Raw genomic sequence first — 12,806 nt, 5'->3', positions numbered from 1 at the left:
TGCTGGTGAGGATGTGGAGAAAAGGGAACTTTCATGCACTGTTGGTAGGAATGTAAATTGGTACAGCCTTAGGGAAAAGCATTACTCAGCTTGCTCCAAAAGTTAAAAATAGAACTTCCATACAATTCAGAGGTCTCACTACCGGGTATTTATCTGGAGGAAATGAAATTGGTATCTCAAAGAGACATCTCTATCCCAGTGCATTTCCAAGCAGCCTAGAGCTCCTGGTGCTGCCTCTCTCCAGAGGCTCCTGTCTTTGGGTGCACATCCAGAGATGCCTGGCCCACCGCCTTGCAAGTGTTCTCCCCTAGCCACAGAAAGGCAGAGGTCAGGGAGCTGCTGGATGAGCATCTGGAAAAGTGAGTTTTCAAATAAGGATCTCAGAGCATGAGGAGTGAGTCACAGCTGATCAGCAGAGGAAATGGGTAGAGACATTTCAGATAGTTGCAAGTTCACAGGCTCAGAGGCAACGGTGTGGGTTGACCAGTTGTCTGCATAACAGAGGGCTAGGGCTGCCTACAGGCAGCAACCCTGTAAGCTAAGTTCAGAGATCTGGATGAAGTCATTGCAGGGCTCCCATATCTCATTTAATCTTCAAAGCAAGGTAGATACAAAAATCAGATACAAGGTGCGGTTAAGCGACAGCATACATTGTGTAAATTAGGAAACAGTGCCTCCTGGTGGTGGGTGTAGGATTTGGGGAAGAAGATGGCATCTTTGGGTAGAGAAGTACCTGCTTCCTCTGGGGAGACTTTGAGAGTTGTGCCAGGTCACATGGACTCAGCTGTCCCTCACTGGGCGCCTTTGTATAGTGCCACCTCCTACTGTCTGTGCAACGAGCTTTCAAATAAGGACCTCAGGGCCCTGAAATGTTCACTAATTCGTTTGTCCCCTGCACAGCTAGCAAGGGGAGAGTCCAGATTTACATCCTAGTAGTCTAACTTTCCCATGGACGGAGGAGCCTGGTAGGCTGCAGTCCATGGGGTTGCAAAGAGTGGGACACGACTGAACGACTTCACTTTCACTTTTCATTTTCATGCATTGGAGAAGGAAATGGCAACCCACTCCAGTGTTCTTGCCTGGAGAATCCCAGGGATGGGGGAGCCTGGTGGGCTGCCATCTATGGGGTCGCACAGAGTCGGACACAACTGAAGCGACTTAGCAGTAGCAGCAGTCTAACTTTAGGGCTTTCCTGTTGGCTCAGATGGTAAAGCGTCTGCCTGCAATGTGGAAGACCCGGGTTCGATCCCTGGGTTGGGAAGATCCTCTGGAGAAGGAAATGGCAACCCATTCCAGTATTCCTGCCTGGAAAATCTCATGGATGGAGCCTGGTAGGCTACAGTCCGTGGGGTCACAAAGAGTTTAAGTCCATGTTTGTAAATGCATGTGATTGGCATTATCACCTTGACTTTTACAGGTAAGGAAACTAAGGCTCCGAGGGCTTAAAGCAACTGTCCTGTCACTAAAAATCCAGAGTAGTAGAGACAGAAATGAAATTCAAAATGTCTGTCTCCACATCACCCTTTCCTAAAATCAAATTAACCTTAGTAATTTTAAGTGGTGAAAACAAGACAGAACCCAAGAAGTTGTGGGCTAGTAATTCAGGGGTTAAACACGGATCCATTGCTTTAAAATTGTGAACTGTAAGACATGATTTCAAAGCAATTAAATTGTCATCAATCTCTTGTGGTCATATTTTGAATGCCGAAAAAAATGCCTAACTTGCAAATTTGATACTTCTTTTCCCTTAGCATTCCTGAGTAGCATTTTCTATAAAACGGAAGGCAATTCTGCAATATTACAAGAGTTATGCAAAAATACACTTGGGTACAATAAGTGCTGTAATATTTGTGAAAATGACCCCTGTCGTATGGAGATTTCCAATTGCCTGTGTTCCATAATTGTGTATTCAGATGCTAATTGTGTGAAGCACTTGCCACTGCTTTGAGGTGTGTTGACAACTATATATCCTGAACTCCTGTGTCTTTTCAGCCCCAGAATACACAAAGTCATAATAATAATGATTCTAAAATGTCTGTCATCTAACACGTCTTATATTCTTTCCACACAATAACCGATAATTCATTTTTTCCCACCACCCCCCCTGAGACCAACAGTCCTATTCATTTTACAATGAATCTTAGGCTTGGAATAATCTTGAGCCATATATTGCTGCCATGATGGAGATACAGATAATAATTAAGAACATGTTCCATGCAGTGCTTTGTGGGTAAAACAAACACATACCTGTGTATGATCTTTGGTACTGGCCAGGACTTTGTGTGGAAGGATTATGGTGGTTCTGTGTTCAGAAATAGGGACATAGAGGCTTATTTGCTCACTTATTTACTCCTTCAATAATGGCTTAGTGAGAGCCCACTACATGCTGGGCTGGACTGGTCAAGATTCTGAGGATATGGCAGCTGACCAGCGGGACAAAAACATCTGCCTTCATGAAGCTTATATTTTGGTTTCCTGGTTGCCTGCTACCTTAGTCAGCTCCAGCTCCCATAACAAAATACAGACTTGGTGGCTTAAATGACAGAAATTTATTTTCTCGAAGTCTGGAGGCAAGAAGCTGAAGAGCAAGGTGTGGCAGGGTTGGTTTCTCCAAGAGGCCTTGTCTCCTTGGTGGCTGGCTTCTTGCTGTGTCTGTTCATGATCTTTCCTCTATGCGTGTCATGTCTGGTGTTTCTTCTTGTGTGTGTGTGTATAGTGTTTTTTAAAAATTTCTTCTTCTTATAAGGACACCAGTCAGATTGGTTTAAGCCCCACACTGAGGCCTCATTTCACCTTCTTTATAGTCCCTTGTATGGTACCGGGAGGCTAGGACATCAGCATGTGAATCTGGAGGGGTGCGTGATGTGATTCAGGCCATAACACTGCCTAATGCTTCACACAGATGATGGGTGGTGGAGTCAGGATTTATGTCTACTTTTCTGACCTATGGCAGAACCTAGAATATGCTGTCTATCTGTTACCTACCAGCTTAAGACCTGAAACACTGCTGTAGGATGCCAGGGTGGTGTGTGAGTGTGTGTGTGAGTATGTGTGTGTGTGAGTGTGTGTGTGTGAGTGTGTGTGTGAGTGTGTGTGTGTGTGAGTGGGTGTGAGTGGGTGTGTGTGTGAGAGTGTGTGTGAGTGAGTGTGTGTGAGTGTGTGTGTGTGTGTGTGTGAGTGTGTGTGTGTGTGAGAGTGTGTGTGAGTGGGTGTGTGTGTGTTGTTGTCCTCATGACCAAACTATCGTTCTTACACCAAAGAGAAACTCCAGTTTAGGGGAATTGCTCTCTCCAAGCTCTGCTCCCCAGAATGTTCTGATTCATTCTTAGATCTCACCAATTATTCCTCCTCCTTCAGCTGTCAACTTTTCAACATTTTGGTTTCTTCTAAATTTCAACAGATGACTTAAAAATTCACACCATTTAAAAGTAGCAGCTTCAACTCTTCTTTAAACTGGGGCTTCTTTCTCTTTGACACCAAGACTGTTCCTTTGATAACTTCAAATGTTTCCCCCTCTATGCCAACCACTTAATGCCTACCAGTGGTTTAGCTTTTCAGACCCATTAACAATAATATATTTTTGTGGTTATTTTCTTTTTTAATCAATTTTAACTGTGCATTTCTGCCTGCTATGCTAGTATAAACAAGGCTATTAACTGAATAATATTGTTTTTAAAAAATGTCTTAAGAAGTCCTATTGCTTGTTTTTAACGCTTCTTCTAAGCATAGGCGCATCTGTACAATTGAAATTTCCATTCTGTGCTCTCGGTATACAGACTGTGAAATAAATAAAAGACAGCTTTTGCATTTGGTAACCTTGACGTTCTCAGAGTATTTTTCCCTCCAAGGCTGGGTAAATTAATGTTTTCAAGTGACTTGAGTAGACAAGGAAGGGGGGTGGGATGGTGGTGCAGAGGGAGTGAAGTTGGCTTTTACATGAAACAAGAACAAGACGAGATATTCCAATCCCAAATTTAAAGAGGTAAGCAGAAAGAAGGGAGAAAAAGACCAGCGTGGAATAATGTTACAATTTAAGATGCACATAATGTAGCAAGTTCAATCCTGCAATACTAAGGGAACCTCATTTTTCTGATGCATTCAGTAGCTGCATGGTGCTTCTCCTCTGAAGGGAGTTAAGATGACTTCGCATGGGTCTCCTCTTTCCCCACAAGTAGCTCCTCTGCGTGCAGCACAGCCATCTCTAGGGTAGAAGAGAACCACTATTTAATAGAAAATAACTGGATATCTTCTTCAGCGATAAGCAGAAAGAAAGATAGTTGGGATCCAATTGAAATAGCAAAGGCAGTCATTCATGCAAATGAATTCTGGTCTAGCTATTAACTAACTTTTTAATAATAACAATAATAAAAAAGTCCTTGGCCCTATTTTCATAAAAATGAAAATATTAATAGTCTTCAGAGCACCAAGGGCTGTATTTCTCCTATAAATATGCACTTTCTTCATGGACTTAGCCATCTTGAGGCTTCAAGTTTTTCAGGGCAAATAATTCTGTGGTGTCCTATTTTTCACAGAATGTAAGGTGCATAGAATGATATTCTGGAGTCAAAACATTAAGCAGACACCAGTGTAATTTCCTGAACCAAGTAGGACTGGAGTGTTCTGAGATAAGCAGGGGTCAGCAAGCTTTTTCCATAAAAAGCCAGATAGTAAGTATTTTAGGCTTTGTGGAACAAACCATCTCCGTGACAAATAATTAACTTTGCAGTTGTAGTGTGAAGGCAGCCAGAGTCTGTAGATGAATGCGGTGCCTGGGTTCCAGTACGACTTTTATTGTAGACCCTGAAATTCGAATTTTTGTGTGGCACAAAATATCCTTCTACTGATTTTTTCCAACCACTTAGAGGTGTAAAACATTCCTAGCTTGTGGGCCGTACAAAGCACGAGGTCAGTATTATTTGCTGTCCCTGGGACCAAGGCTTGTGTGGCTTGAATGATGCTATTTGGAGATATGTCACTTCACTGATTTGAGCTGGGGCATTCAGTAATAATATCCTATTACTGAATTATCAGATAATTGCATTGCTGTATTGTTAGGACCTTGATTTTCTGCCACATGTAGTCAAAATCTGCCAAACTGTCTCCTTCTCTTAGATTCTAGTTCCATGTGGCAAGATGTGTTTTTTTGTTTTTTTGTTTTTTTTGAATGATTGAATTTAAGGAATACTGGAGTGGGTAGCCTTTTCCTTCTCCAGGGGATCTTCCTAACCCAGGGATTGAACCCCGGCTTCCTGCATTGTAGGTGGATTCTTTCCCATTGGAGCCACCAGGGAAGCCCCTTTCAATACCTTACTTCTCTCCCTACCCTTCCTCCATTAAAAATGAATCTTTAGTAACCTGGTTCCAGATCTTCTCTGATGTTGAATTAGGAGGAAGAGAAGGCCATGGAGGCCCAGGGATTGAAGGGAGGACAAAGCAAGAGAAGCTAGCCTGACTCCTAGGTAAAGATCAGAGATAGGAGAAGATAAGAAATAGCAATATGGCTGGGACTGGGAGTCAGTTTTGGATGTGGGATGTGAGAAGCTATGAAGAGCAGAATTGAGGGAAGAAGGAAAAAAATTTGAGCAGTATGGTATATTATTAATTGGTTCCCTTTTGATGCTTTTCTAGAAACATAAGTAAATATTAGAGTTCTCGTTTCAAGTTTACTTTTCAGCTGCTAGGCTATGTGTCTTTGTTAAGATTCCACACAGAAACCAGGCCATGTGAGGTCCCAGGACTCATTAGTTGCATAGCTGTCTAAAATATAGACAGAATAACATCACATACACAAAGCAATGTGCTTTATTTTTACTTACTCTTCTCTACATATCTTAGAACTACTAAATATTTCAAGGACTTTGACAGAGAGTGTGCAACAGTCATAGGGGCTATCATTTGCCAAAAAATAGGTTAATTAAAATTTTAGCTTTGGGCTTTGATGTAAGTGTTGCTCACTGCTTTTGCTTCTCCTAAGAAGGTTTGAGTCTTTGTTTGGATTCACAGGTGGCAATTCAAGTTGGAGTTCTCATTTGAGTAACAGACCAAAGAACAGCATTAAAAATATAATTAATTTTAAAAGCCAATTGCTATTTTGTAAATTTGTACACAGCCTTAGAAGAATTATAACACATGGTTCTTATCCAGTGAGGGCTTACAGTCTACTTAGTTCAAATAACATGAGAAGAGAGAGTAATCTAAGAATGAGGGCAGCATAACATCCTGGGTCATAAATGTAAATATCTGCAGATATATGTACAAGGGAGCTTCCCAGGTGGCACTAGTGGTAAAGAACCTGCCTGCCAATGCAGGAGACGGAAGAGACATGGATTCAATCCCTGGGTCAGGAAGATCCTCTGGTGGAGGGCACGGCAACCCACTCCAGTATTCTTACCTGAAGAATCCTGTGGACAGAGGACCCTGGCAGGCTATAGTCTATTGGGTGGCAAAGAGTCGGACATGACTGGAGTGACTCAGCCTGCACATATGCATATATACAAGGTACCATGAATTGTTTATAGCAGCTATCAAAACTTCCATAGAAACTTTATTTGAAATGCTGTGCTTGTGCTGTGCTTAGTTGCTGTCTTGTCCAACTCTTTGTGACCCCATGGTCTGTAGCCCACCAGGCTCCTCTGTCCATGGGGATTTTTCAGGCAAGAATACTAGAGTGGGTTGCCATGCCCTCTTCCAGGGGATCTTTCCAACCCAGGGATCGAACCCAGGTCTCCCGCATTGCAGGTAAATTCTTTACCATCTGAGCCACCAGGGAAACCCATTTGAAATGCAGAAAAATGATAAAAACATGTTGAATGAATGCAATGGCCCTGTGTCCTGAGCCCAAACCACCCAGCACATACAATTACTCTTGTTAGTCATGTGGTTTCTTCCTGATAAATTTCTTCTCTATGATTGACACCATCTACACGCTTGCGAACTCTGATAGGATGATAGGATCACAACTCCAAAATAACTCTTCAGAATGCAATTAAATTTTAAAATAATTTAATAACTCAAGGACAACATCCACAGGAATGAAATTGATTTTCTCAGTTCTCTCAAACCTCAGGCAACAATCAAATTATCACCAAGATCCTCACCAATAAGAGCAAAGAACAGTTCTGAATAATCAAATACTTTGCAAATGCACACAACTCTTACCTCTTTACAAATCGTTATTCAGTGCTTACCACCTTGGATGTAAAAAGATTTTGATCAAGATGCTCTGTAATCACACCGATACATAGGTTTGCTCATCCATTTACTGGCTGCTGTCGCTGCAGGTACAGCTGCCTGTAACCGTGGAGCTATGCTTGTGCATAACTCAGATAAACAGAAACAAGGAGTGCAGTGCATTCTATTATTTACTCTGAGTCTGCTGAGGTCTCAATTATAAACTGTAAGAAGAAAATTCATCTTCTGTTCATATAGTGAAAGCCTCATGTATATCACAGAAGGCTGGAAATGCAGTGAATGAGTCATTCATATTCTATTTAAATTTAAATACATATCATGTCTTAAAATCTTTATTCTAGTGAGTCTCAGGGTATTCCCTACCTGTTTTTTCTCTAGTCCCCTCAGGGTCCACCCACAAGTGGACAATTTCCACTTAGAGACCTGGGATTGGGTCAATCTGGGCAGAAGTAGGATTCCAGTCCTCATCGTGTACTGGGTCTTGCATCAGTCTTGGTTCCAGCAGATTTGGTGACTCATACATGGGGCTGCCCAGGATGTTCCTGGATCCTGAATCCTCACTGTGTTTGCTAAGTTGGGCTTGTGTTCAGTTCCGTTGCCTGGTGCTTGTATTCTTTCCCAACAGGAAAGAACAGGAAGGCTTGCTCTGAATTCAAGCCCAGCTTGGTGGGGCCCTGAAGACTTGTTAGAAGATGGCAGGGCACTATATTTCAAAACCAAAAAAAAAAAAAAAAAAAAAAGTCAACATAAAATTCTATACCCATTAGAAACAGTTTTTCAAAAACAAAAGCAAAATAAAGCCTTCTTCACATGTACAAAAGCTGAAAGAATTCATTGCCAGCAGAGCAACATAAAAAATGTTAAATGCAGTCTTTTAGGCAGTAGAATAATAACAGGTGGTTCTATGGATGGAAGCAAGGAATGAAGAGCACCAGAAATAGTAGCTACATAAGTAAATACATCAGATTTTTTTTCTTATTATTTAAACCTCTTTAAAATATAATTGAGGTTTAAAGGAAATAATAACAATGCACATAAAAGTGAAATTTTTGACAACACTGGCATAATGATTATGATGGGATAAAAGAGAATCTACTATTACAAAATTTTTATATCATAAATTAAATAAGTATAATATGACTTTAAGATAGACTGTGATACGTTAAAAATGTATTCTATAAACTCTACAACCACCACTACAATAAGAACATATTTATAACTAATAAGCCAACAAAAGAGATAAAGTAAAATTATAAAAACTATCAATGAAAAAAAGGCAGTAAAAAGTACAGATGGAACAGTCAGCAAAGTGCATGATGATAGACTTAAACATAAACATATTGATAATCACATTAAATATTAGTGGTCTAAAACCACACAAAGATGGTCAGATTGAATACAAAAGCAACACCCAACTATTTGCTGTTTTCAAAAACACACATTAAATATGAGGACAATAAAAGGATGGAAAACAATATACTATACTAACAGTAATCAAAGGAAATCTTGAAAAACTGTATTATTACCAGACAAAGTGTATTTCAGAACAAAGGATGTTACCAGGGACAAAGAAGATCATTTCATAATAACAAAGGAGTAAGTTTATCAAGAGAACACTATGTCTCAAACATAAATGCACCCAATTAAAAAAATACAGAAAACATGAGCAAACACTAATATAACTGATGTGAGGAGAAATCGAAATGTCCACGATTACAGTAAAAATTTTCCCCTACAGTGGAATATTCCCCTCTCAATAATTGACAGAACAAGCAGATAGAAAATCAGTAAGGAAATATAAAACTTGAACAACACCATCAACCATCCCTGTCCAACTGATATTTATAGAACTCCACCCAATACCACCACTAATTTCATTATTTTCAAGTGTATACAGAACATTTACCAAGACAGACCATATCTGGGCCATAAAACAAGTCTCAATATGTTTTAAAAGATCTAAGTAATACAAAGTAGATTTTTGGATCACTATTAAGTTAAAAACTAGTAACAGAAAAATCTCCGGAATGTGCCCAAATGTTTATAAGCTACATAACATACTTCTAAATAACCACTGAAGCAAAAGAAAAATCAGTAGTGAAGTCAGAAAAAAATTCTGATCTGGAAAAATAAAGGAAATACGACATGTCAATATTTGTGAGATACAAAATAGCATCGTGGAAAAACTTACAGCATTAAACACCTATATTGGAAAAGATGGACTTCCAGTTAAGGAGAGCCGAGAGAGAACAAACATGTATTAGAATGTACCGATTTTCAAAGATGAACAATATCATGGAGGTGAGGATGTGGAGGAACTGGAACCCTCACGGATTGCTGGCAAAAATGTGAATTGGTGTAATGACTCTGATAGCTTCCTAAAACTTTAACCACACACCTTCAAGATGATCCAATCCTTCTATCTAGGAGAACAATAAGCAGATGTCCATAGACATGATTACACAGGAGTATTCAGAGCAGGTTTGTTTGTAAACAACCAAAAATGTTACAGACTAAGTGGGATTGGGGGCAGGAGGAAAAGGGGACGACAGAGGATGAGATGGCTGGATGGCATCATCGACTTGATGGACGTGAGTTTGGGTGAACTCTGGGAGTTGGTGATGGACAGGGAGGCCTGGTGTGCTGCAATTCATGGGGTCACAAAGAGCTGGACACAACTGAGAGACTGAACTGAACTGAACTGAGTGAATGGTTAAGAAAAATTTTTCTGGCATATTTGTGTTATGGAATATTACTCATCAATAAAAAACAATGGATTACTGATACACACAACAGCATAGATAAATGTCAAAATTAATATGCTGAATGAAAAAAGCCAGACTCTGTCCCCCCAAAAAAAATCCAAACTGTGTGATTCCATTTATACAAAATACCGGAAATAGCAAATTCATCTGCATTGACAGAAAGCAGGTCATGTTTTTGTGAGGACCAGCAGGGAAAGACAGAATGAAGGAATACCGAGGGGCACAGAGAGGGGGTGTGTACAGGTGATGGATATGTTCACTGTCCTGATTTTGGTGATGGTTTCATGGTTGAATACATATATCAAAATATAAACAATTTTATAATTTAAATACGTACAGTTTACTGTTGGCAGTTGTACCTAACCACCCCTCCCATGCACAAAATTTCTGTCACTGGAATATTCCTAAGACAGCAATTGTAATCCCCCCACCCCCGTTTATTGAAAACTTTGAAACTATTAGGCTCAGTGTTAAAAGCAGGAAATTGAAACAAATCAAACCTGATTTTTAGCTTTCAATGAGGTTTCTGTTTCAGAGTAATCATAAAGAAGCAAATTCTATGTAGTATTTCTTAACCAATAAAATACTTATTTTGCACAATTTTATCTCATTTGAGAGTGATTATGTTTAATCTAAGGTATTAATTATGTTTCAAAGAAATACACAAATAAAAATCAAATAGGGATTCAACCTTATCTGTGATTTTGGAAGCAGCTCACACAATTCATACAGGGCTGTTTTTTCTGTTCAGTGCAGGAGCAGGAAGTCCTCACACACACATGCATATGTGTATGCACATAAATACACAAAACACACATGTACACACAGGTGTGTGTGTGCACACACACAAAACATACATGTACACACATGTGTGTACATGCATACACAAAATACACATACACAAAATGTACACACATGTGTGTATGTACACACAACAAAATACATGTGTACACACATGTGTGCCTATGTACGATCTGGATTGTGTCAGGATAGCTTAACTGAATTGCATGCCCTAGAATTCCCTTATTGGTCCACAAGAGACAATTTAGTGTGTGTATATCAGACATGTGGGCTTCCCTGGTAGCTCAGCGGTAAGCAATCCGCCTGCCAATGCAGAAGACATGGCATTCCCTGGGTTGGGAAGGAAATGGCAACCTACTCCAGTATTCTTGCCTGGGAAATCCCATGCACAGAGGAGCCTGGTGGGTTACAGTCCATGGGGTCACAAAGAGTTGGACGTGACTGAGCGACTAAACCACCACCATCATACCAGACAGGTAGCTACGGATTTACTACTTCTGGAAGAGTTGTGCTGTGAAGAGTAACAACTATTAGTGAGCACATGCAGCATGCTAAGCTCTGCGCTGAGCTTTACACGCATTGTATACTTTCGTGAAATTACTGTCACCATTTCATAGGTTAGGAAAATGAAGGCAGAGAAATGACTCACCCAAGATTAGATGTTAGTAGGAGATGGAAAAGGGCTTCACAGCTCATAGCCTGTGCTGTAAGCCTACACAGCAATCCAACAAGACGAAAATGAAAAACAAAACTGAAAAACAGGAAGAGTCGATTACCAGGACATAGTTAAATAACTCAATTAAAGAATTTTTAAACATGACAGCGTTAAACAAATTGAAAATCCTCCGAGATAAATAACTTCTCAGATCACATTTTAAAGATTTTCATCTCATCTGTGTAGGACTCTCTTTAATTTGCACTGAGTATACACATTCCTAAAATATATGCCAACAACATGCAAATGTTTACTGACTTCAATTACCAAAAAAAAAAAAAAAGAGGCATCAGAATAGCCACGTGGATCAGAGACAGGCTGGTGGGAGCACGGGGAGGGAGTTTGATGGAGGGAGGGCAAAACAGAAGCGAGAGATGGAAAGAGACTGAGTGCAAAACAGAGAGAAGGCCTGACGCGAGGGAGAGAAATGCAAATGCTCCTCGAGTCTGTAATGAAAAATCTCCTTATTAAACTCTGCTTTATCTGGGAACCGTCTTCCTTTTAGGATCATATCCAAGCAGAGATAAAGGCATCTTACTATCCTCATTAAACTGCACAGGGTTTGATGCAATCAGACTTGTGTAATTTGCATATGGAGCAGTTTAATCTAGTTCATCCTGTCTTGCACCTATTGTTAATCATGCCCAGGCTTCCTCCTCCTCCCCTCTCCTCTCCTTCACTAACCATTTGATTTAAGCAGATAAATGAACAGACATTAGGACATCAACATCTTTGTGAGTGATCCTCAGCCTTGTACATTCAGAATGTCCCTTGGTTTTCTGATTATGCCCGGCTTGTCATTCCGTATGTTTTTGGTCGTGTCCATCTTTGCTGATTTAGAAAAAGACTACATAGGCAGCTCAAGATGATGGAAAGTCATTATCAACCCTCATCGTGGCCCTAACTTTCGGTTAGTCTTTGGTCACCAAAGATAAGATGGGTGTTCTCACTTCATTTGTTGGATGGGAGCTCCTTTCAACAAAGTATCTTTGAGTCGGGATGCCAGATTTGACAGGACAAGGAGCCTTTTAAGAATGTGTGAAAACTTTGTAATTGCTTCTTGGCAGTGAGTAATAGGCAGTTATGAAGATGGTTACAATTTGATATTTGATGTGTTGGTCTCTGATGAATATGAGAACTATTCAAAGTCTTTGGTCAGTCATATTGCTTCATATATTTTATATCTGGGAAATAAAAAGCTGGAAATATAAGCTTGGAAAAGTGGGAAAAGGAAGCAATATAAGGTTTCTTCTAACGCCTAACAACTTTGACCTCATTCCCCAATGCCTGGTTCATCCTTCACTGTTAAAACACACTCTCCAGGTGTCAGAGAG

General features: G+C 40.1%; 1 long non-coding RNA gene across 1 annotated transcript; it reads right to left on the bottom strand.

Moving 5' to 3' along the window:
• Nucleotides 1-3,721: 3,721 nt before the first annotated feature.
• On the bottom strand, nucleotides 3,722-11,793 carry LOC129619483 (uncharacterized). The gene is made up of 4 exons (XR_008697897.1): nucleotides 11,629-11,793; nucleotides 11,407-11,508; nucleotides 7,555-7,894; nucleotides 3,722-4,201 (listed from the first exon to the last, which is right to left on the bottom strand). It is a non-coding gene; the product is annotated as an uncharacterized LOC129619483 (long non-coding RNA).
• Nucleotides 11,794-12,806: the final 1,013 nt, after the last annotated feature.

Source organism: Bubalus kerabau, chromosome 9 (genome assembly GCF_029407905.1).
Source record: "Bubalus kerabau isolate K-KA32 ecotype Philippines breed swamp buffalo chromosome 9, PCC_UOA_SB_1v2, whole genome shotgun sequence".
NCBI lineage: Eukaryota > Metazoa > Chordata > Mammalia > Artiodactyla > Bovidae > Bubalus > Bubalus kerabau.
The sequence above is the reverse complement of the archived record's forward strand: the minus strand, read 5'-3'. Positions and strand labels throughout refer to the sequence as shown.